The sequence below is a fragment of the Manis javanica genome, chromosome 5 (genome assembly GCF_040802235.1).
Source record: "Manis javanica isolate MJ-LG chromosome 5, MJ_LKY, whole genome shotgun sequence".
Lineage (NCBI taxonomy): Eukaryota > Metazoa > Chordata > Mammalia > Pholidota > Manidae > Manis > Manis javanica.
In genome coordinates, this window is record NC_133160.1 from 103,797,926 (window position 1) to 103,825,195 (window position 27,270).

Below are 27,270 nucleotides of genomic sequence, written 5' to 3' on the forward strand. Positions count from 1 at the left end.
TATAGGTTTTTTTAGAAAATACACTGTGAATTAGAATTTGTAAACATGGTCCTTACTTGAAGAGCACGATTAGGAAGAAGTACAGATCAAAACATGTATTCAAAAATCTATAAATAAGCACCAAGTTGCCAGAAGCAAATATAAACCTAAATTAGGCTGTGCATATAGATTACAAAACTAAAAGGCTAGGGGAGTTACACAGCACTTTACTTGAACACTATAATCAACACCACATCCACATTAAGCTCTCCAAAAGGAACCACAATAAATCCAGTATGTACCACAAAGCAACCAAATCCTAAAATGTCTTCTTAAAATGTGTTAGCTAATGTGAATATATCTGAACACTGAAAAAACACTATTTGCCTTAAATGGGAAAGGACCCGCAAGCCTTACTTTTTCCCCTGATCCTTCTACATGGTGATTTCAGGCCACTCTTCAAGTTTCTCTGTATTTCCTGACAGACATAAAAAGCCTACATATTTTTAAAGTACTTCCAAACCCATTTTCACCATAAAGAGCTGTGTAGAAAGTAGCAAATTCTAGAGGTTATATTTGTACACACACTTTATTTATAGAGGCGGCAGACAGCAAACTGAAATAATACTTTTAAGTAACAATTTTAGTTGATGCAACAATGTCCCTCTAAATTCAAAAAGCCCACCTTCAACCCTAAGACTGATTTCTTTCTCCAAGCTTCCAAATATTTCTAATAAGAAAATAAATCAATGATTTTACCTTCCATTTTTTCAAGAGGAAAGTCAAATATGCCACAACTTGACAGTGTCAAATTCAATCTCCCTTCATTATAGGTGTGTTTGCGGAAAGTGGGTTCATTTCTAGACCTCCAGAGGAAAGCTTACAGTCTGGGGGTTTGCTGACTTGACCCGCATCTCTCCTTTTATCAGCTAAAGGTGAGAGACCAGTGACCACACATAATACTTCTGTAACTCCCCCCTAACAAATGTTTAGAAAGCTTGTCTTGACAGAAACTGATTACAGGGATAAAAATCACACCCCCTTGTCCCTTCACAACAAAGGGCTCAACAATGAGAAGATTGAAAGACAGGCTTTGAAGTGGCTTACTGTCCCAGTGGTCTTTAAAGTCAAAATAGGCACCAAGTTTTTTCCCTCATTAACTTTTCAACATCTTTTGTTTGAATGGACTGGAATCTTCTATGATCAGATAGGGCCTAAAAGGGATTTGTCTGAGAAAGTCTGAGCAAAACTTCTTTGAAAAACAGGTTATAGAAAATAAATTCAATTGCCAGTTCACTGAGTAATGATGATTAGAGACATTGAGGGTGCTGATGAAATGAATACTAAGTTTTGTGTGTTCTGACTCAAACTACACGTTAAGATTTAACTACTTTTTACTTTTTGTGAAAACAGATGTTTTAAACAGCTTTCACACACTAGCCCTCAAAATAACCACAGGAGATTTAAGTGGGCAAGGATTTTTGGTTGTTTAAATCTCTATTTTGCAAATAAAGAAATTGAGACATAGGGTGTTTTTCACTTAACATGCACAAAAAACTATAGGTCAACAATAAGACAAGAACAAACAATTTCAGTAGACTTAGTTATCATATGACACCAAATGCTGTAGAAAGAAATCACATGGCTTCTCAATTTGGGATACACTTTTTCTGACTTCTGTCTCTGTCTGTTTGGACTTTCCACTTGTTGGCCATATCATTTCTCCAGGGACTCTCACCATCTTTGGCTCCCAGATCTTGGACCATCTTGGTTTCATTTCTCCTAGTTTAGCTAGTTTCTCAAGGCTCTGTCATTGGACCTCTGTGTAATGATGCGTTATTTTCCTTCCCCCAGTGTAACATCCAACTAAGCGTCCTCCCGTCCCTGCACCCGCTGAGGTGGAGGCCCGGCTCTGACTAGGCCTGCTCTTTGTCCTGGGGTCTTTGCTCATGGCATTCCCACTAGTCGGAATGAGCTCCTATCCCAGTGTTTCTTTAACCTCAGTTGCATGTTAGAATCACCTAGAGAGAGGAACCATCCCCTAACATATCTTAGAAGCAATTCAGGCGATCCAATTGACTGCAATATTCAGCCACAAATGAAAATCACAAAAGCCTGTCAAAATTCTCCTCATCGCTTCAAATTCTGTTCATAAACCCTTTCAGCCATAGGCCTCCCTTCTGTTTTTTCCTCCTCTTGCAAATTTTCAATGATCCTTTCCAAACTCTTCTTTGTATGAAAATTTTCTGAGCCCTCCAACTCAGTAATAAGCTTAGAAAATGCCAGGTGATGGTCCTGCTCACCCTTTCACCTTTTTGTTCCCTCCAGCGATTCCTCCTGACTTCCTTGACCTAGACGGTTCTAACACAGGGCTAGGAGTTGCATGTCTCCCGTGCCTTTCCTCCTCAGTCGGGGCCAGCCCAGGCATGCCATGCTGACTCTCCCAGATAGTGGCCCTGGTGCTGGGCATTGCATGCTGTGCATGCCCAAGTTGTGTCTTGCTAACACTCTGGTCTCCAGTCTGCTCTGGGAAAATCCTCTTCCAGTCACTGGGGTTTGCATAATCACATGCTGATTCTGGCATGCCATTTGACACTGGCATTATCCCTTTATAGTCTCTGTTGCTACATTCTAGTTAACTGTTAGGAACACTCTACATTCTCTTAGAAAATATTTGTGAGATGTTTCCCAAATCCCTGTGCCATGTAGACACTATACCTTGATGAACTCTCTAAGTTGGTGGTCAGCTAGACATGCTTCTTGGCTCTTGTGTGGCTCCAATTGTGGGAATTATGCCAGGTTCCATATCTGTCCTCACCTACCTGAAATGTTTTTGACTCTTAGAAACTGTTAGGCGTTAAACTTGAGCCCTGGTGTAGATAAGAACTGCATTTTATCTTTGCTATAACATTTCACAACGTGCCTGGCACACACTAAGTTCTCAAATGGTTTTGAACTTTTCATTTAAGTTTAAAATACACAGCTCAAAATTTTTTTATATTAAATCTTCCTTATTTGAAGTTTCTATCCTTCCTCATGTCACTCAAATATTTTAATATTCACAATTTTAAAATCAGAGTACAGAAGAACCACAAAATTTATTGTGTTCATATTCCTCACTTTGCATATCAGAAACTAGGGACCAAAAGACTTTACTGAACTGGCCAAGGTCTGCAACTAGTTAGTACAGCTGGAAGTTGGATCTTTGAATGATGTCATCTTAATTATCAGGAAGTCTAATGATGAGCACAGAATCACAGAATGGACAGTGGAGGGAAAGACTATTCATTAAGTGTCTGGTAGAGACTAAAAGCTTTGTATACATTTTTTCACTTAATTCTCACAATAACCCTATGGTATTGATAATATTTGCATACTTTAAAGAAGAGGAAACAGAGGTTCAACAAACTTAAATGTTTTTCCTAAACTCACACAACTAACAAATGCTAGGCACAGATTTGGAACCCGGCTCTGCCCAGATCCAAAGCCTATGGCTCGTCCATTGTTAGCTTGACCAGAGGGTTGGAAAGACAATTTAGCTTAAATTCTTGATTTAATTAAGAAATTCACTGAATAAAATCTCTCAAATGGAATCTTCTGATTTTTAAATCCCACAAACTCCAAACTCCAATATAAAAAGTATTTTTAGGACATTTTCTTTTACTGAGGGATCAAAATGATGAAGGAATATAAAGAAATATAACAAATATAAGTAATATCACTAGGTGAGTCCCCAAGAGCCATTGTCTATGTTTATTATTCCTTGTGAGTACCATCCAACTTATTTTATTCCTAGCACAGTCCATACTTTGTTATTTAAGCATTAGCAATTAATTTTCTCTTTCTCATACTAGAATCTAAATTCCACCAGAGCAGGCACCAAGTTTTTGTTGTTGTTTTTCTGACCATAATTCTAGAACTCAGAGTATTTGCTTAGCAAATATTTGTTGAATAAGTGAATAAGTCAATTTATTAATTGCCACAAGGGTTTTGGCAGTATTTCTGAAAATGAATATCTACATCTTCATCAAATTCATGTGGCACATGATTAGATTTTGACTCCTCTTTCCATCCTTATTTAGTCATCCATATTTTCTGTGTTTTATTATCTTCCAAAGATGCCTTACCTTCACTTTTATTAACCTAGGTCCTTCATTTTGAGTCACTTATTTTCCTTCTTTTGTAGTTCTCATTTCGGCTAAGTTCAAACTCATGCCCTTCCCTCATTCACAGTACCCACTGGTGACTTCAGCATGCGAGGGAATCTTCCAGGAGCAGTCAGACAGCATTAGGAAGTGCTGACTGGGAATCGCCAGTTTCAGGTTTCATCAAACATTTATATGTCTTTAGGGAATTAGCAAAGTAAATCATCATCTACAAAACATTTAAATAATTATTTATATACTATTCAGTAGATATAAGATATTTTGAAGGGCTTAAAGTTTTTACATAAAAATTATTGTATAATGCCTTTAATTTGGGCCTGAAACTCCATTGAAATGTCCAAAATTAACCATCCTGAGTTACGTTTAAGAGGGAAGAAGTGAGCACTAAATTTTGCAACATGTTATTGTAGGCCTTAAAATACAAAACCTGTTTTTTCATCTAAGTCTACAATCTTATATGTTTTCTAAGTCTGAAAAGTCACCAAATGCTGATTATATTTAGCAGAATGATGACTTAATCCCCCACGCATGACTGACATCTCTGTGTGTTTTGGGGAGAGGTGATCACTGTTGCCGAAGATGCCCCATTTATGTGTTGTGTGCCTGTTTCCCATCAGCCAAGTCTGGTTTACACAGAATTAAAACTGCTCAGTGAATCTGTTACATAAAAGAGATTTCAGCTTAGCAGAATGTGTTGTACATGGTCACAAATGATTAAAAATAAACTATTTTTCAATGTAGGTTTACTCTTGGTAAAAAATGTATTATTCTGGTGAATGATGTTGATAATGGAGTAGGTTATGCATGTGCAGGGATAGGGGCTTTGGAAAATCTTTATCTTCATCTCAATTTTTTTTGCAAATCTAAAGCTGCTTTAAAAAACAAACTATATATATATATATAGATAGATAGATAGATAGATAGATAGATAGATAGATAGATAGATAGATAGATATAACATGTACAAAAAAAGAAACTGCCAGGAGTTGGTACACACAGTGAAAGTAAAATGAAGAAATGAAGCTTCTATTCCAGCTTGTCATACACTGTGTTTTGCAGTGAGCCTCATGCTGCGTTCCAAATGTGGAGCAAAGAGGCTGCAAATAGAGTGTTGGCATGATTGTGTTATCTACAATACAAACCTGAGGGCAGTACTTCTAGGAGAGAACTGGAATCCAGAGCTGCCAAGAACCCAAGGGTGCTAAGGACATTAAGGAGTGAGGGTTTGCTTCCCCAGGTAGTAAACATATACTTAGTGATGTGACTGCACAACAAGCATAGTTAGATTTGCACAGTTAGATCTGACCAAACTGACAATTCTTTGGAATCACAATGTGGCTATGAAATAATGTAGACTTGTGAAGATGAAGGAAAACTTGCCCCAGAGATTAACATAAATCATGTAAAAAAAACCCTGAACAATATGTTCTTCCTTCACTGTTTAGTTTTTTTTTTAATGAATAAACAGTGTGGTGAGGTTAACAATCATAAAATAAAACACATACAAACCTGCTGCGCCAAGAACTCATTTAATTTTACCATGTTCTTTTGCTATTTTAATCATTATCCTTAGCACAAATAGTATTTTGTTATGTTTTTCAATTGCTAATACAATTGTATTTCATATTTATATTTGAAAACTATATTATTTTTATTTTCAACTGCTCATAGTTTCACAACATGGAAAACATAATTTAATCCAAGGAACTTATAGAGAATAAAAGCAAACCAAATAATTATTGTATTGGAAGTCTATATTTTATTTTTACTATTGGAACCAGATGTTAATTTCCCTAATTTGATCTGTAAAGTTATACTGGTCTTGGCAATATCCCTTGTTGCAATTATATAAATATATAACATCTAGATAGTGATCATAGCAAGTCTCCAGGACACATAAAGGTAGGAAAAGACAAATTGTATCTCATTGCATTTAATGCCAAAACAAAAAAAATCTCCAAAGAGTAATTTTTAGAATAACATAATACAACTGATGTGTACATCTAACACAACTTTACTGGTTATGTTGTCTTGGAGAAAATGCATAGACCAAGATCATGATGTTGAAAATGCAAAGAAAGCCAAATAAAATACTTTCTTCATTACTAGACATACTATTGTGTTATTATAAAACATAGACAAATATTCTATTTTTTAACATTTTTTTCTCAAGATAAGAAGATTTCAGTGCCCTTATTCAGCAGCCAGCCTTTGCAATGTTTAGACAAGCCTCAAAATGTTTGGTGCTGTACTCTGTTGTATTGCTCAGCAGAGATTGAATGCCATGACATTTTTTCATTCCATATTTTTGCACAGTTTCCTCAATGCTTTCACAAAGGTGACATCTTATGTCATAAGTCTTGGCCAAAGGAGAAAAATTCAAGGTTGTAGAGAAAATGGTAATGTTATATTGGAGATGGGGAAACTTAAAAATAGCTTTTTTATTAATATCTTAAGGGATATAACTGGGGAGGCTTCAGAGAGTAAGATACTCTGTGATAACAAATACTTTGGACTTTTACAATGAAACAAATGGGTTATGCAAGGTCAGAAGTGACAGAACTTATACATTTTATTCCAAGATAATTTGTAAAAGACGTGAATATAGGATCATATATATATATATATACACACATACACACATATATATTTCTTAGTGCTACTTCAAAATTGGCTGACAGTATTATCTAAGCCTGATTTAACTTTCTTCCTATGAACACTATGTAGAATTTATCTCCTCAATCTCAAAATATGATAGAACTACTAGCAGTTGATACTAATTGTAACTCTAACAGACAGCTGTCTCTTTCATAGCATATATAAATGTGGGCTGTGCAATTGTGGCTAGCTTTTTAAAAATAACTAGACATACAGTCTTGCTGAAATCTTTATCAAGGAGTATTTACCCCATTGCATTGCACATTGTTTTCCATTTTCAACTAAAAAATATGCAAGTTTGTCTTTTAAAAGAATGTTACAGAATATATCAAAAACATATATACACATTTGTTTATATATATGCATACTTGAAAATCAAAGGGATACAATGAACTTTTTTGAGTATTAGCAATCATTTGAAATGGCAGATTTGCTAGTTATAGAAATAATTAAGCTAGATGAAGGTATTTTTTCTTTCCTTATGAAAGTATTCTATCTTCTATTTTAACTAGCTACAAAAAATATTGGCTACTTCTTAATCATTTTAACATCAGTTAAAGAGTATAAAACTCTGAGGTATGCATTAAGTTAATATTTAAGTAATTATAAATTCTTAGACATATATTTTATCTATTTTCTTGTTTTCACAATCATGGGCAAAACTTCTATTAATAAACATAAATGCAATAAACTCCCTATTGTTTGAACACATTTAATTAGTTTTACTAGACAATTTATAAAACACCTAACATAAGTCTTTATTAAACATAAAACTTCTTGAAAGTTTGCCCCTACTTTATTATATTTTAAACAGGATGAAATTTTCAGTCATTATGCTCTTAAATTTTGTTTAAAAATAAATACCTATACCCACTACTCATTTTTGCTTTTTCTATACCACCCTGCATTAAATAATAAATATAAATTGGGAAAAGAATGAAAAATACAAGCAACAAAAAAATCTACCTCAGGCTAGCAGACTCAAAATATTTAAATTATTTGTTACCATGTTTTGTGACAGTCATGAGAAAACAAAAAGATAGATGATAGACCAACATAGAGTGAGAGAGAGAGAGATAGAATAGAGAAATAACATCTATAACTGGAGATTTCCATGTAAACAGAATCTAATAATAATGCAGGAATTGACAAAGTAGATCAAACCTCAAAACAGGTCAGCTTTAGTTTGCTATTGTCTTAGAGGTGAGAGGAAATGTCCAATGAAGAATGGGATAATAGACTGTCTGCAAACTGACAAAGAATCTCTCATCGAACAAACTTTAGTCAGCCTCCTATGAACTCTTGTTACAAGCAGGTCCTGACTTTTGAGCTTCTGTGTTTATCTCTACATTGTCTGATTTAGCAAGAATCCTGCTAAATCAGTTTAGTCAAAAAGCCCTGCCCTTGATATGTGATGGGGCTTCTCACCCCCCACCAACCCTCAGGTGATGACTGATCACCCTGGTCTACTTTCAATAAGAATCCTGTGAGGGTAATTTATTCAGAATCCCCCCTGATTCTTAATGTTTCCTCTTAGCAATTTTCTACCCACTGACTTCCCTCTCAACCCTGTTTCTTGGTTATTAAAATCTCACTTTTCCTTGTTGCATTCAGAATGGAACCCAATCTCTTTCCCCTACTGTAGAATCCCATTGCAGTGGTCCTTATATCTATAGATACAGTACTCCCCTACTAAAATCTGCCTTTACTATTCTTTAACAGGTATCATGAAAAATTTTTTAAAATGAGAAACACACAGCTCTTGTCTTAGGTAGTACCAGAAAAACTTCTATAAATGATACTTATTATGCAACAGTAAAACAGGATCACTAAATGGGAGGCCCTACAGGATGATAAAGTACACTTAATTATATGTGCTCCATCACATTTAGAGCCAATGGTCAGAGGGACTGCACATGAAAATCCACTGGGTGCTGGAAGAAAATATTACAACTTGGTTTCATATTCTTTGCAAAGAATAAAGATAGCCGATATTAGTAGTGTTTAAAATGTGATTGGCCTTGGCATTTTCACTCAGTGCATATGTCAGGTGGTCAGTTTTGCTTCCTGAAGATGAAGACTCTTGAAGGAAGAGGAGAAATTTCACAAGGCAAAGGAAATGAGAGCAGAGATCTTACAACTGTATTGCAGTTTTGAGCTTATTGATATATTATAGCTTATGGGCATGTGGTTCAATGAAGCAATGGGTTATAGCATCAATTTTGAGAAACTGGTCCACACAAAATGGACAGATGGCTTAAAAAGATTCTTTCCAAGAAGCCAAGGATTAAAGACAATGCTGATAATTTAAGCACAAGCCAATTCTATCAGGTAAGCTAAAAAATGAAACAATCTAATTGGATCTGATGAGAAGTAGGCTAAAAACTAAAAATATAAGAAGATTATTTGAAATATATATATATATATATATATATATATATATATATATATATATACATATATATGTATGTATATATAGTTGTTGATAGACTTCGCCCTGGGTGTATGTTGATTGTACAGCATGTATATTCTGCCTTTGAGAGACAACTTATCTCAGTTATAATGGTCAACAAAATAATCACTTTTGTAAAGTGTTAAAGATTTTGAAAAATAATGCCATATGTTATCTCTTTCATTTAAATTCATATCATTCACAGATAAATTCATATCATTTACAGATAAAGTGATAATTTTAAAAATATGATTTCTTTTGTTACATGTTTCTTTGATATTAACTTACATGTGATTATTAAATAAGGGAATAATATCAGTAAGATAGTAATAGTTGTTTTGATCCATGCATGACTTTTCCCAGAATGTCAATGTAATGAAGGAATTAGGGAGAGGCTTTCTCACAAAAAGAAAGCCCTAGCAATATTTGAAAACCTTAAGAATGGATAAAAATCTATAGAAGTGCCTTCCTGGAATCATTTACATATAGTGGCTTATTTAGGAATTTTAAGAATTGCTCAGCTTGCCAATAGGTTAAGCTGAAAGTGTAGTTGAAAAAATGCATATGACATGTTCCTGCACTTAAAACAATAGATTAATGAGAAAGTCTACACCTGGGATAGGATTTTTAATTTTCAGGAGAATGGAAAATGGTCTCAGTTAGAAGCAAATATCTTTCCAGAGCTACATCTGAAAGGAAGAAGTACAAGCCCGGGATTCAAGGCTGCAAAGGGCAGATTGACTGACAATGATGCTCGGTACTAATGCCCATGGAGATTTAATGATGCTAAAATTTGTATGAAGATTGTTTATCATTCTCATTTGCACTGTTCCCAAATTGTTCTAGGTTTTGAGTGATCATTTCCTAATTCTATGGGAGAAGTCAAGCTTTTTATTAAGCAATTTTTCAAGCCACAGAATTTTTAGAAACTCACATGGAGCATAACAGCAGAAGTGTCTAATTTAATCACACAATCTTAAAATTAATTTTTTGCATGTTTTACAGTAAAAAATAAAATAACAAAAATACCTAAAATTTTATATTTTTAAATATGAAAATACATTTATAAAAAATTATTTTATAATAATAAAACATAAAACATAAGCAAATACATATATTTACACTGGACTGCATGATCTATGTATTTTACTTTTTTAATTGTGAGAGAGCTCAGTTAAAAATGTTCTGAGGCCACTGGTCCAATTTATACCACCCTGGGTGGAAAGGAGTGAATAAAAGCAGATAATCACCTTCAGTGTGGAGAATGGAAGTGAGGAACTCTCGACAAACAACAGGTCAGGTAACAGAAACATAAGACTGAGATACTGAATTAGAAATGCATGAAATGATGTCCCATGAAATGGATGCTTGGACATAAATGCAAGACAGACCTGGGTCATGTGGCAGACAAGAATGGAATCACCCATTCTGAACACATTGTGGCAACATTTATCACATTCCACTCTGGTTAGTTTCTTCTGCCCTCCACTCCCCTCTGAGTCCCTGGGACAGGGCACCATGTCTCAGCTTTGTAAATCCTCTGCACTTGTCAAAAGCCCTAGTACATAGTAGATGATCCCAAATATATGCTGAGCTAATCAAGTGATTTATAAATAAAGATGTGTGCTCAGTTGGAAAGGAAATAGGGTAAAGAAGAAGAAAAGAAGAGAACATTTATCAAGTGGCCATAATGTGTCAAATGGAGAGCCAGTTACTTTATTTAACTCTACAGTTCTCCCATGAGGTATACATTCCCTTTTACAGAGAGGAAGCTGAAGCTCAGAAGTTAATTTGTTCGCCTTAAGTTGACACATCTAGTAAGTAGCAGGGCCAGAGTATGCAATATGATCTGACATGGGAATTCTTACTCTCGGCTCCTTCATGCTGCCAGTAAGAGGCAGGAGCTCTGCTGAGGGTAGTTACAATCATAAACCACTGCCTTTTCATGCATAATATTTATGCCAGCCACAAATTCTTTGAAGTCCAGAGCTTCAGCAATATTATGGCTAACTATGACTCCCCAAGCAGGGAATTAAAATCAGCCATTAATAATTCACTTCTTTCTTAATACAGTAGTTCCCCTTATCTGTCAGGGATATGTTCCAAGACTCCCAGTGAATACCTGAAACCACAGATAGTACCAAACCCTGTGTATATTGTTTTTTCCTATATACACATACCTATCATAAAGTTTAATTTATAAATTAGACACAGTAAGTGATTAAAAACAACTAATAACAAAATAGAACAATTATAACAATATACTATAATAAAAACTACATGAATGTACTCTCTCTCTGAAAAGATTTTACTGTAATTGACTCACCCTTCTTGTTGTGAAGATATGAGATGATCAAATGCCTACATGAGAAGATGAAGTGCGGTGGGTGATGTAGGCACTGTGCCATAGTATTAGGATACTGTTGTCTTGATGATTCGTCGGGAGGATCATGTGCTTACAGGCCACGTTTGACCTCAGGTAAGTGAAACCTTGGAAGGCCAAACCACAAAGCTCTGGCAGGTGGCGTAGTTCACTTACAGTGGATTCATTCAAGTTGGTTTAAGATATGCTTTAAGACTTAGAGTGGTTTACATATTAATGTGTTGATTGATTCTGCCTCCCTAATATAAAATAAAAGACTTAGGGAATTCAAATCTAAAAGATACAATGTTTCATAAATTCAAGGTCACTAATCTATAATCAAAAGATAACCTATTACAAATACTCATTCAGCCCGTTTTAAGTATGTGAGTGAATAATTCATGAATATTTTTACAGTTCTTCCTGTAGGTATATTAGCAATTTAGACTTAATATATGGTGCACACTGGACCTGGTTTAAATGTCTAGTTTAAAGAGTAAGTAAACTTTTACAAATATTGTCTATGGTTATGATTTTTTAAGGAAAACAATTTCTTCCTACCCTTATCTTCACACAATAATGTCATCCAATAGTTAGGAGTCTTAAACAGTGTAAATCCGTGGATAATATAACGTGTCTCTGAGGGTGAAAGGAGGGGTCCATGTGCTGTCAGCTGTTTGAATCTCAAGCAGAGGGGAATTAATTATAAAACAAATGAAGCTTAAGCTTCAAGACTTCCACTGCATGGGCTTCTTCGAAGGTCCTGGAGGGGCTGTATCAATGTGTTCACATAGTTTTGTAAAATTCACAAAATTAAGATATTTTAGCCACAGTCTATCAAGTCCCCTCTTTGCATATCCATTTACCTAACATCACACAGTCCCTTGGGTGAGCTAACGCTAGAGGGGCTGATAGCATTTTTAGTATAACTTGGGTTTAGTAGCTTATGTGTGTGTGTACATGCACACACACACACACAAACACACACATGTGGTTTAAGGAAAGGCTGAATTGTCTTTTCATTCTTTCAGTAGAAAGTGATATTACAAAATAGTTCTCAAATAAAGGGGTGAGCAAAGAGTACTCAATTAAGGTAGGAAAGAACAGGTGTTGGGCATTTTATAATTAATGATCCTGCTTTAGTGCTGGATTTGTGACACTTGTAGGTATTTGTCACTTGTCATGAATTTGTAATTTGTTGTGAATTCTTTTTCATTCTAAAGCAATAATTTCTTTCTCTTAAATACAACTCCCATGCAGGATAAGCTTTAGAGTCTTCAAAACCTGGCGAGTTCCTACCCCTAGGCAGTAACCTACAACATTTGTAGAAGTTAAAATACTAAGGCTGTGCAGTAGATTTATACACATTCCTTAAAATAGATTAGAAAATCCATACCCTTTCTCCCAAACAGGAGTTACCTATGATATTTTTATTCAAAGGAGAGAAGAAACAAGAATACTCTAATAATCTCATATCTACTTGATAATTTCTCCTATTATTTCAACACTACCCTGGTCAGCAAATGGAAGTACAATTGCACCATTTAGGTACTATTCAGAACAAGGAAATGGAGTAAACTCATGAAACAGTAAACAATAAAACAGAGTATACTGCTACCTTTAAAACAAAGGAGGCATTATTCCTTCTTTACCTCTCCCGATCTCTCCTCCTTGATACGTCTGAAAAACATTTCCTCTGTATACAACTTAATACCAAGGAAAGAAATCCATAACTCTCATTAAATAAATATTAGTATACAATGTGAGTGGGTTTTAAATGTGCTCAGAGAACTAGGTAACACTTGTAGACATCTATCCCAGTGTACAAAACACCTGGTATCTCCGAGCACTCATATGTTCATATCACCCTTAAAAAGGTGAGCTCATGGAAAAGGAAAGTCTAATCTAATTAGTGAATTTAATTCTGAAAAAGTTAACTCACTATTGTTGAGGCAATACAGACAATGAACTGCCATACACCAATACACAGACAGACATGTGAAGGAGAACTTCCACAGATAAGTGATAAAGGTCAGCAGAGTATACACTGAGCTTACATTTCTTCCTGGAAAGCAAAGTCAACAATTGAGATCAATCTGCTTCATAGCCATAGCTAATGAATGAATTCTACCACTTAAATTTCATCTTTGAAACAAAGTGTAGACATATGCACATAAAAAGCTTTAACAATATAGGCAGGAAGTAGTTTCATCTTTTTAAACACAATTGGTTGGCAACATTAAGGTTAGGAAAGAGGAAAAAAGATAAATTCTATATAGTACATGATAATAGAAATAACAAGGGCATTTTTTTTGCTCTCTTGTAATACTGACATTATGCTAATGATACTAGTAACAGCTCACAGTTATTAAATGCTTCCTATGCATCAGGTGCTGTTATAAGAGCTCTACACACCTTAACTCAATTCATTCATCCATCTTAGATAGCTACTATTATTACCTTCCCCATTTTTCAGATGATGACATTAAGACACAGAAATACTGGTCAAAGGTACAAAGCCACAGTGCCGACAGTGCAGAGATTCAAGTCCAGAAAATGTGGATGCATAGACCAAACTCTTCATTTTTATACCGTATGTGTATGAGCCATTATCTGGTACTGTTCTAAAGAATTCTAATTTCAAATATTATAACCTGAATCCTAAATACAATCTTTCTGTTCTCTGCTATATGCCTCAACTCCAGCTTCAGAAAACAAGAGTTCCCACAACTCCAAAATAATTGGCTCCTTTAACAAGATGATTCTGTTAATCTATGAATGAAAAACAAAATTATGGAATTTCATGGGAAAAATGAAAGATTTTCTTTTTCCCCAACTTGATGTGAAAAAAATATTCTCCCTTATTTTGTTGAAGTAGGTGTGAGGTTGGTGAGCTGGAAGTTTCTTGGCTTCATGTATTTTTTGTCTCTGTTTTTGTTTTTTCCCCAGAATGGAACTATAGTAATTTATAGTTAGGGGCTCATAGTAGACACCAGTCAAATGCAGCTGGAAGCATTACTGCCTAACAACGCCTGGGAGTGAGAGCTCATGCTAGTGGAATACCAGAGTCCCCTGCACATAATGATAGAAATGGCACAGTGCATGATATTCTTGGAATGACGGATCCTTGATGAGTTTTTCTAGAGACTGAAAAAGCAGAGCCTCTGCTGCCGTGTGACAGGGTTCTGGACAATCAGACTTCAGCAGACAGCTGCAAGGGGGAAAGCAGTGGAGTAAAAAGAGCAGATGTGGCCATTGCTCCACTGCTCTCTTATCGTCCCATTCCCCTACTTTGAAGCTGTGTCCGCCCTTTTGCACTGCCAGGTAAAGGCTAGAAGAATCTCAGAGGCATCAGCCTGAACATGAAGGGCCATTGAAGAACCATTAATAATCATCCACCTCTCAGAAGTTTGGTCGGAAATATAAACCCCTATCATTTCAGCTGCGTGGCCAAGTGTTCTCTCATTTGCTGACAAATGCAATGCTAACTGATAGGCCACAGGGAAAGGAGAGATCTGTAGGGGTTGACTGGATTGGTAAAAGATGGCCCATGGGCAGTAGGTAGTGGTTGATTTTGAAATGTGGGCATTTATCAATACTTGTTTTTAGAAAAAATACCCTGGCAATATTTGGAAGATGATTTAAAATGAGAAGTTGCAATCTCTTTTACAGTAATCAGATTATAAATGATTAAAAAAACACTTTTAATTTTAGAACAGCTTTACAGATAAATTACAAAAATAGCACAGTTTCCATATAACTACACCGTTTCCCTATGATTAGTACTTTACACATATAGTACATTTGTTATAACAAATGAACCAAAATCGATTGATTATTATTACTTAAACTCATATTTTACTCAGATGTCCTTAGTTTGTATGTTTTTCTATTCTGGGGTCCCATCCAGGACACCACATTGCATTTCGCCATTGTGTCTCCTTGGGCTTCTCACGGCCAGAATGGTTTCTTAGCCTTTTCTTGTTTTTGAGGACCCTGACAGTTCTGAGATATAGAATGCCTCTCAATTAGGATTTCTCTGATGTTTGTCCCATGATTCTTCTGGGATTATAGGCTTTTGGGAGAAAGACCAGAGATGAAATGCCCATCTCATCCTATCACTTCAAAGGTTTACACTGTTACATGACTTATCACTGTTTATGTTTATCTTGATGGCTCGATGAAGGTAATGTTTGTCAGGTTTGTCCCTTCTAAATATACTCTTTTTTTTTCTACCTTTCCTTCTGTACTGCTTGTAAGGAGTTACTATGCATAGTACAAATTTTAGGAATGGGGAGTTATGTTCCATCTCCTTGAAAGTAAAGTATCCACAAAAATTATTTGGAATTCTTCTTTACAGACATGTACCTCTCCAAGTTGTAAGTTCAATCATTTCTTTAATCAGTAATAACTCATAGATTTTTATTTTATAACTTGGAGTAAAATCCAATACTGTTTCAATTACTTCGATGCTAAAATTGTTTCAGCTTTGTCCAATGGGAGCTGTTTAAGGCACTTGTCCCTTTGACATATCCCCGTAATTTTGTTTTTGTTTTTTTTAATAAGACTTCCTTACCTTATCTGGCCTACAAAGTGCTCTAGGCTCATCTTGTATTATTTCCTGCCACTGTCCTGGAATCAGACATTTCTCCAAAAAGCCCTAGTTCCTTGTTAGACAATAGTATTAGAAACCAAGATGTGAGTGCTCAGTGTATGGTTAATGTTTTTAAAAAAGTTCTTTATAATCTTTCATTAAGTTTCTTAAAAATGTGAATGCTACTTCAGTCTTGCACAGCTTGAATCTTTCCCCATAACCTACTTCCTTTCCTTCCCCCTTAATATCCATCTCAGTTTCACGATATTCCCAATTGATCACTGTATCTCCTTTTACCATAATCAAGGGGAGTTGGGTGGGAATGTAGAGGCCCTGCAGTTCAGGTTTCCCAATTACATGGCTAGGAGGTTAAACCAAAATCATAACATAAAGAACCAGCTTCATCTTACCCATCTGAATTTTAATCACTATATCTATGCTAGTGCCAGGCTGTCTGCTTGATGTTGAATATGACCTCTGGGGAGAGGTTATCTTTTGCTGCTACATATCAAAATATCAGGTTATAATAATATAATATATGTTATAATTATATATATCAATATATAAACCCTCTTAAGGAATTCTAAAAATATATAGATCTTTTTATTATAATATAAAATTATAGTATAGAATTACACAATACATAATATATATTTTTTATATCACCTAGACCTTTAGATCTTTTAGATCACCTAGACCATTATTGCCTGATAATCATAGCACTGAGGATTGAGAATGGATATATACAAATACGATTCTAAAAAAGAAGGGGAGGCACTGTTATGTTTCCATTTTTTTTCCTCTAAAAAAAAAAAATCAGTCATTTGCTGAGTAAGCTAAATGGTCTGTGCTATTTTGAGGAAAACAGAATGTCCCATAAACAAATAAAAATTAGAAAAGGAAATTATATATTTACTTTTGCTTACTCCCAGATCAGCTATAGGCCTATCACCATCTCACACCACTGGCTGACTGAAACCTAAATATTTCCGACACTGGCTATTTGGCTAAGGAACATAGGTCTGATGCTCTCGTAATTCTGACACTGGTTGCAGATTCAGGAGAATCCATGACAATGAGGCCCACATCACCCTTACCCGTGTTAAAGACGAAGCACACAGCATATAACGACATTTTAGAAGAAAATAGAGCTCTTCAGTCAGCATTAAGAATTTTTTTTTAAGTGAAAAAAAATGACTGCTATCTGCCAGGTGCTTTATATAAACAAATTATTTCATTTAATCCTCTTCTTTAGTTCTCCTGAATCAAATGCTTTAAACTCCATTTAAAAAATAAAGGTTAAGTGATTTGTCTAAATACCCATGAAGCCTGCTGAAAATCCAGTTAAAGTCTTTTTTCTGACTAAAATCCACGGAGGACAGAAGCACTCCAGGCCGTGTGGGATCAGGATCCAGGCAGCACCCAGCACATGCACACACGGCAGTCCACGGAGAGGTCCCACAGGCCAGGGCAGGCAGTGAGGACACCAGGAGCGCACTACTCCGGGCTGGGCCCTGGAGAGCCGGTCGTCCCGCAGGACGCAGCCAGCCGGAGGCGACCCACGGCCCCTCCAACCACGTGAGAGAGTCGGGGCGATGCTCTCTGCCCTCGTTCCCTTCCCTCCGCCCTCCGCCCTGCTGAAGCTCAGCCCGCCCGAAGGCACGGGGCGAGGCGGGTGTACGGCGGTGCCCAGAGTCCCGCCGGCCGCAGCGCAGGGGCTCAGGGTGGGGGGCCGCGCGCCTGGAAAGGCAAACCGAAGAGCTCCGCGAATGCTTGCGTTTCTGCCACTACTGGTTTCGTGTAGAAACAACATAGGATTCACAGTCATTTAAATGTGCAAAGTATTTATTCTCTTGAAAATGAACTTGAAAACCAGTAGCAAAAGACCTCTGCCCTGAATTTCTAAGTGTGTGAGAACCAAAGGTGAATTCGTTCATGTGGAAAAGAAGAAAGACAAACCATATAAAAAAAAAAACCAGTGCCAAAGGCCCAAGGACAGCCTTTGCCTGTTGACAAGCCCAAGCAATGCCCTGTAGCCTTTGGGACTTTTTTTTCTTTTTTTCCAAGTCAGAAGTACCTGGAGAGGGTAACTTATTGTTCACTGAAGCACTTCCAATCATGAAAAATTACTCCAGAAGTTATTCCGGAGGAACTGCAGCTCTGGCTTTTTTAATTGAGTGCTGAAATGTGTTTTAGAAAATGATTTAACAGTTTTGTACCTCAGTTATTTTTTTCTATCTCTACTACAATACCTGATGCTTAATGTTATACATGTATTTGTTTATCAAATTAATATTGCATCTGATCAATGTAGAGTTAAGCACATTGCAAATAGGTGTTTCCAGGAACTAAATCCACCTCTCTGGTCATTTTAACTGACCTTTGTTCTGTTTTTCTTTTTATTGTTTTGTTTTCCAATACAAGTTATCTAAATTGTTTAGAAATATACAGAGACTGGGTCATCAATAAATACAAATAATAAAGAGTTAAGCGAACTTTTAAACTTCAATAATTGAGTAACTTTTTGAATGCAATGCAGATTTCAATATTTCTGACTTATTTCTAAAGCAAATTATAAAACTAATTCTGAAAAAACATATATAAAGTATACTACCCTGATCATAGTTAGTGACTTACTAAATGTGATTTCCCCTCATCTGGCAACTCATGAAATCTTAGGATTTACTTTGGCCACAATAATTACAAACCTAAAAAATCAAGAGTTAGCTAAAAAAGCTTTTTATTGATACAGTGAGGTTGACTAATACTGCAAAGAGGTAAATAAGCATTCTGAAAATCATTCCAACAAGAAAGCCGACAAGGAAAAATGTTCTCCAAGAACCAGCAAACTATATGGAATCACTTCTCCATCTACATACATCACAGGGAATCTGAAGTGCCTCCTAGTGACTGTGGGATGGAAATTGGGCTCATTGCTCACAGGCCAATGCTGCAAGGAGGAGGACGATGCAAAGGATTTGTGGAACTTACTCTCTGAGAGGACCGAAGTCTATTCATTTCAAACGTATGCACATTCTCAAGATGTTATTAAAAACTATTCATTTTGAAGACATTTTAGCAAAGAACTTCAGCCAGAGCTCCTCTATTCCTCTAAAATATAAAAAGGAAAACCAAATAAAGAAGAAAATTGCAAATTCACCCTACCTAACTGGCTTACATTTCTCTGCACCCCTAACTTCTCTTGTTCATTGCAAATGAGCCTGCCTCCTGGAGACACCTCTGAAGGACTATTTCTTCCTTCTCATCCTGTCATTTACATTTCCTGACCCCCTCCACCTGAGCTCATATTTTTTTTATCTGTTCATCCCCCCCAAAATCTAATTTTTTTCCATTTCACAATCCACTGTTAAGTTTGGCTTCAAGGTTTTTGTACAGATGTCTTTGCCAAGCCAGAGGAGAATGATTCTGTTCTTCTTATACTATATTGGATTCAACATAAATCTGTACCAAATTTTACATGGTTAATTCAATCCCCTTACATGACTAGGCTCTTTTCTTTGGCAGGGCTATACTAAAAAAGTCTTGTTCCAAGTTCCTTAACACCATTCAGATTTGCATTCAAGGAGTAATAAGCTGTTTCCTAAAGTATGTACCCCCCCCCAGTCGCACTCCACACACGTAACTTGACATTTCCAACTTCCTATTTCAATTACACTGACAATAAAAAAAAAATGTACTGAGGTCCAAGTATATGTAGGGTGCTTTCCTAAACACTGGGGAATGAAATGTTATAAGATGAATTCTATATCAACATTAAGCAATAGCACGAAAGGATGGATAATAACCTGTGCCCCAAAAGTAGTATTCATTCATTTAACTGACACTGAAGATCTTACTGCTAGGCACAGAGTCAAGTGCCAGAAATACAAAGATAAACAGGCAGACCTCGTCCTTGACCTCACTGAGCTTACATTCCAGTGTGGGTGCCAGATGATTTAAAAAGAACACTACAATATCAAGAAAACAAATAGATGTCCAAAAAATGAGTAGAGATTGTAGTAAGTGCTATGAAGGAAGTAAGGCTTTATGAAAGAAAACAATGAGGTGGTAACCTGCATTATTTAGGGTGATGAATAAAGCCCTCTCTGAAGTTCAAGCTGAGATGAAAAAGAAGGAGCCAGCCAGTCAAGAAAAAATAGGTCTTTGGGGAGGAGAAGGGCTCCAAGCATAAAAGCCTAAATTGAAAAAGTCCTAGTGGTATATCTGGGACTCACCAGAAGGCCAGTGTCGCTAGAACATGTGTCATGAAGAGTTGCCCAAGATGAGATAGAGATGGGCCGTTGTCATGCTGCATCTAAAGGTCAAGTTAAGGAATGTGGACCATTCCAAGGTGGTGAGGGACAGGGTCTGATGTTTGGTTTGAAGGCTGTTCTGGGGAGAGAGAGAGTGGGAGAGAGACATTTTAGGAGACTCTTGCAATGCTCCAAGTGATGGTGGCTTGTGCCATCATGATAACAATAAACAAAATGAAGTTGAAAGATGTGAAACTCATTTCAGGAGTAGAACTCAAAGGACTGTAAATGAATTAAATGTGAGAAAGAAGGAAAAATGGAACCCTGTCAATTATTACATGGATGGTGTTGCTACTTACTGAGCTAGGAATGGATAGAAGAGGATCTGGTGCTAGTAGGGGAGTGCATAGGGAGTTGCATTTTGGGCAGCTGAACCTGGAGATGTACACTAGCCATGAGTTGGCCATCTGAGTGTTTATCAAGGAAGAGGGCTGAGGCAGGAATTCAGAAGAGGACGTGAGCCCTGAAGGAAGAGCTGAAACTCTACTTGGGAATTCCAGGAAGACTAGGGCTTAGAGGAAAGCAGGAAGCCACCCAACATACTTCAAATTACTGGCTGAACTAAATGTGGAACAGTAAATGATAAGCTTAGCTGCATAGAGATTTCTAGTAGGGATGCACTGAAAGAAAAACGTTGGAGAAGTAAATAAAGCCCAGATTGAGGACTTTTAAATTCAAATTTATGATTTTTTGTTGTTGTTTGTTTAATTTTAGGGAGGATAACTAAGTAGAGATGTGGAGTTGGAGGTGTTGTGGGAGAGAAGTGTATTATTCAAACAAATAATTCAAACAACTATGGCTATTCATGTCTAATTTTTGGAGGTAGGCAAAACCTTCAGCTGAGGTGGGGCTCTCCCAGAACATCGTTGCAGTAGCTGTGGTATGAGTGGATGACTGTCTGGGCTAAGATGGGCACAGACACAGAAAGGAAGAGAAGATAAAATAATATGAAAAGAAAATGTCAATATATTTGGTGTCTGAGACATCAGGAGAGGGGAGGAGATAAGAGGAAATAATTTGGTAAATACCATTCATACCTTTTTCTTTTTTAACTATCCAGTATACACTGGCAGTGTGCCTAAGCAGCGCATACCACATATACCTTGCTTCATGTCTGGTTTCCTCTGGAATTTCAGGCACAGTCTACAAAGCGATGCTTGTAGATAGCAGGCAAACCTGGTGACTGTTGGGCCAGAGAAGTTCAAGCATAAAAATAAGGGTAGCTTAAGGATAAGATTAATATCTGCAAAACTATACTTGGAGCAAGAAAACATGTACAGTGAAATGTGTTACACAGCCCTCCCAGCGTAGCATTTAATCTTGTCCTTTTCTACTTCATATGAGATCTTTTCTTATATGGGAAGGAGATGATCAACAAAATGTAAATATTGCAAAAGCAAACAAAATAAAAATGGGAAAAATACTGTCACTGTCAGCAGCAAGAGCTAGCTGAACCACAAGGAGGATTAATAGTCAGCTTTGTGTTTAATTTTGGCATTCTTGTTCTTGTTCTGTTGTTAAAACAGTGTCTGGCCTTAGGCAGTTCTTTCCCATTTTGTGCCTCGGTGTTACCAGTTAAAAAAAGGAAATCATGTAATCTAGTGAAGTGCGAGAGGGTTGTGTTTCAGTGTGTGGATGCAGAATATTACATATTCTTGTTAAGAAACTAAGAAAACATAAAGGGATAACATTGACATTAAATGCTGATAAAATGGGTCTGAGTAAAACAGTATCAAACATAATGCACTCCTTCTAAAGCATTTTATTAAAAAAACCAGTAAGATTTAATAATTTTAGTAAGTAAATTGTTCCCCAAATATGATGTGTGCATGGCTCTCATGATTCATTTGAATAACAAATGAAGAGATGGATGCTGACAACTGTCTTCCACAATGTCCACCTTCATTCTACTGATGATTGACAAATTATTTTGCACTGCACCTACAGTTCAGTATTAAATCCACTCCTAATTATTCATCACTTTATGGCTGTCCTGTCCTCAAGACCTTCAGTTATATTTGATGCCTACTTTCTTTTGGTAATTGGTGCGTCTTTCAAAGTGAAGTCATCTATTCCAAGTCAATCTTGGGTTTTACAAACACACATGCAGTAAAAGCCTCCATTCCTTCCAGACTATTATGCTGGTGATTCTACCAGAATGGATCCCACAATAAATGGCTGAAGAGCTGTCCCTGGCTAAGAGGGCTGGCAGATTTAATATTAAACTGTAATGAAGAGATGTCATAAAAATATCATGTGTGCTTAATATTTGGTCTTTTGAGAGCCTGTCTCTGTCAATCGCAGTTCATTCTTGGCATTGTCTGTGTTTTTTGGGATCATCTATCAATGAGCCCTCATTGACCACTATACTTCAACAAACCACCCTGCTCCCCCCACCTCTCTACACATTTGCTTTTTATCTTCTCCATAAATAGCACATTGTCCTGTGATTCATCTGCCATGCCTCATTCATTCTAAACCTAAGCTTCTGGCCCTGTTTCTGCTATATTAAAATGAGCTTACCATGGCAAGCTCATGCTTAAAAAGAAAATCAATTGTTCTGATTCATCTGACATGAGCTTCTGGGTGTTTTTATAATTTATTGCTCACTGTTAAGTCAATGCCTCTGTGATACCATCATTAAATATTAAAGGTTGCTTAGAGGCAGTATCTTATCAGCAAGCTTTGCCCTGTTAATATCAGGAAGAATGACCCTCTCCCAGCTGGGAGAATGCTTGCATTTTTTAAAACTGCAAGTTCTCAAACTTGGGTTTGCTGCTTTGATATGGTGGTGAGGAATAAGCTCTACACTGGAGACTAAGAGATAGCTAGGGGAGTTCAAAATGAAGGGAGTCGTCCATTTCTCTCTCTTCCTGTCTGCTGCAAAAACTGCCTCATTAGTCGGTTTAGGTCTTTGAATGACATAGGAAGCTAAGACTCCAGGGTACAGTAAGCTGGAAAATCTGTCAGTGAAAATAGTCCATGCACTGAAATAAATGAACCTATGTTCTGAAAAGTTCAGGAGTGTATACTGCTGGCCCTGACATTTCACTTGTCCCCCCAGCCCTGCCTATTAGCACTGGTGTGTGTAGATGCTGAGACTGAAATCCCACGCTAAAGGAGTGGGGATTTTGAGGAGAAAAACAAGTATGGAACAGTACTTCTTAGTTATAAAGAGTAATATTTCAACAGTTAGCCTGCAAAGTTCATGTATTTGAGCAATTGACTTTATTACTATAATACACTGGCATTTATCAAGGATTTTTATTTTTACCTGCCAAAATTATTTGTCACTCTATCATCATTTTCTATCTTTGCTCCATAAGTGAATGTTCTTTAAGTAAGTCTCCTTAAGGTTCTGATGTCAAAAGTTTATGAAAAAGACTCCAAAAGGATATCCTAAGACTATCTAATCCTTAGTAGCTCTGGTTGAGGAATTCACTGTATGGCGCATGAAGACCAAGCTGTTCTCAATTAAGGCAACAAGCACAAGTGCATTGTGTGTGTGCATGTGCGTGTGTGTGCCCACGTGCGCATGTGTGGGTATGTGTGTCAGATCTCTACTGCTCCATCTTTTCCCCTGGTAGCCAAACCATGTTCTAATGACCATAAAAGGCCTGCAGTAACGTGAGAAAGAAGGAAAGAGCTTTCCCTAAGAGCTCCGAACAAGTAATGGCAGGAGGATATGAATTGAATGGATTGTTTATATGTATCTGGCTCAGTCTTTTTGGTGTGAAAAGTTCTTCAATATCTGGCATCTGTGCATCTCTATAGATTCATTTACTTTTGTTGTCACCAGATGCATTCCTTTGACACACTCTGGGTAGAGTAAACTCTTCCAGGTCCTTCCAGGCCCTCGAGGCATCATGCTGCTTCTGTTTCTGCACATGGTCTTCCTTCTGTCTGGAATGCCAGCCCTTCCCATTTCTGGTTAATTCCTTCTTTTCCATGATATTGCTTCTTAGAGTCATCCTGCCCACAGAGGCAAAGTCAATTTGGGGAGCCATAACAGACCAGATAATGTTTTACTTGAGTGTTTGCATGAATCATTCTCTGAATTTATTGGACTACCTCTGTGTAAACACAGCTTAGTTGCACAAAGTGTTTATTCATGTTCAGGCAAATGCTACTGTAGTGGCGGGTGAGAAGAATATACATCACATATCTTCCAGGTACCATTCAATAGTATCCTGTTATTGAAAAAGTGAGGAATCTTCAAATGAAATGATACAAAGCATTATTATGTATAATAAAATGGTGAGAAAGAGGATCAATTGAGTAAAACACCAAGTGCATGCCCTGTCATCTCACATAAGTTCAGAGATCTGATAACCAGCTAAGCTCACTCCTGTCTTACAAATGTTAGGGTTGGCCCCTCACTCCTCAAAGCCTAGTGCAGTGCTTGGTACAGTAGGCATTTAATAGTATTTCTTGAAGGTTACGTGAATGAATGGTTAATTGAAAAAAGGCATCAGTCCACATATCTGTTCTGTTTATTACATATTTCTCACAGCTCTTGTTATAAGGAGTTTGTGAGAGGCACTGAAGAAAAAGTTAAAAGTAGTATTTGTTCTACTTAAAGTTCTTAATTGCAAGCAAGAGATTTTAAAAATGGCCAACTTAAGCAAAAGGAGAATTATTAGAATATGTTATGAGCTCAGAATCAGTGGGAGGCTAAGACTCAGGCTTCAGAGCCCCAGATGACCAGCAAAGAAATTAAATAGAAATAAAAGGCAGGGATCCTGAGGTACAGCAACCAGCCAACCACAGCAGCTTAGCTGCTTCTATCACTTCTGCAATTACTGTTCATATGTGTGGCTTCCAGCCACTTCTCCCTATCCTTGTATCTAACAGCTGACAGAAAGAGCACCAAAGTGCTCAAAATAAATCCATGTGCTATTCTTCAATTCTATTGGCCTGAGGGAATAAGGATCTAATGTCTTTTGCTTCTTTAAGGAAAGGCATAAACTTAGAATTTCCTACCACTAAAACTGCACACACAGAATTTCTGAATAGGAAATGAAAGCATTATGAGGAAGAGTAAATGTATTCTAGGAAACCTATATATATATATATATATATATATATATATATATATATATATATATATAAAACATGTAAATATATATAAAAGAACTGATTTTGATGATTTATTTGAATTCATAACCCATGATTTCTTATTCTTAAATAAATAGATGGTAGAAATGGATAGAGTATATGCAATGCATTCTTATGTTTTCAGAGAGAACATCCTATTCAGATACTTTTATTCTAGTAATCTTACTTGCCACATAATACATTTGTTTTTACATTCACTAGCTTTTGCTGCTACTTTATGTAACAAAAATAAATATTTACCAAAGCACCTTTGTTCTGCTTTCCTCATAGTCTTGAAATGCCAACGAAGTTTGTTCTTGCTAATAGTTCTGCTCTTAGCCCTGTATCAGTAAATTCCTGAAGAGCAGGAACTTTGCCTTATTCTCAATGTCTAGAACAGAGCCTGACACAAATGCTCAATAAATATCAAATGTTGATTTCTTTAAAGTATGCATTCTAAGATGCTTATCGAGCCATTGACTAAGATAGCACAATAAAAGTGGGAGTAATCAGTGTATCTAGCAAAGGAGAAATGACAAGTATTTTTTTGTGTATCTAAATTTATGAGATTTGTATGGTATGCAAAAGTTTTTAAAAAGTGAATTACCTAAAAGCAGTATAAAATAATCATACTTTTGTTGAAATATTATGTGTACACATAAAAGTAGCCATAGGAAGATGTAGTAAATTGCTAACAGAGCTTACCACCAAAGGTAGTTTTGGAAGAGAAGGACAAAAAAATTACTTGGACTTCTTATTGTCATTTCTTTTTTAAAACCCCTTTTACCACTATAAAAACATGATATGAGCATTGTAAAAAGGAGTGCTGACAAACAAAACTTAAAGAGTTAAAACATCAAACTTTCATCATTAGTGTTTGTCCTTTCAGATCTTTATCTCTGTATGTCTGTACATTAAGGTATTTTCTTCACCTAAATGAGATCATTCTGTGCATCCAGATTTTCTAGTGAATAATACCTATTAGTTTCATCCAGTAAAAATTCAGTAAATTTTCACCTTTTCTAATAGATAGACATATTGGAAATTAGAACCCATCAAAATTAAACATTTGTTCTTAGAAATATACAGTTAAGCAAACAAAAAGGAAAGTTTCAGATTGAGAGAAAATATTCACAACACATATACTCTGTTGGACAAAAGACCTCAATCCATAATACATAAAGAACTCTTACAACACATTAATAAGATTATAAGTAGCCCCTTAAAATAAGTGAGTGAAATATCTGAACAGTTGACAAAATTAGATACATGAATGGCCATAAGTATATAAATAGATATTCAATGTCATTAGTCATCAGAGAAATGCAAATTAAAACCACACTAAAATACCACTAAGCACCCATTAGGATAACCAAAATTTTGTTAAAAATGAGTGCCATTTCCAAGTGGTGGTAAAGATGTGAAGCAACAGGAACTCTCACATATGCTAGTGAGACTATAAAACGGAAAACAGTCAGCCAGTTTCTCATAAAGTTAAAAATACACTTAGGAAATTACTCAGCCAATCCACTCCTAAGTTTCACTCAAGAGAAATCTAAACACATATCCATAAAAATTTTTTTAAAAAGTCCACAAAAATAATAATCAATGTTCATAAGAGCAGCTTTGTTCATAAGAGCTCCTAACAT

General features: G+C 36.3%; 1 protein-coding gene across 13 annotated transcripts in view; it reads right to left on the reverse strand.

Annotated features, from left to right (window-relative positions):
• ARHGAP24 (Rho GTPase activating protein 24) overlaps positions 1 to 27,270 on the reverse strand; it is a 504,620-nt gene that overhangs the window by 103,479 nt on the left and 373,871 nt on the right. Inside the window, exon 1 of one of the 13 annotated variants that reach the window (XM_073237337.1) lies at positions 20,447 to 20,470. The exons of 11 other annotated variants lie outside the window; for them this stretch is intronic. The gene's annotated coding sequence lies outside the window, so the exon portion shown is untranslated. Of the gene's footprint in view, positions 1 to 20,446; positions 20,471 to 27,270 lie in introns of those variants that run through there. One more of the 13 variants, XM_073237343.1, reaches the window with a different exon arrangement.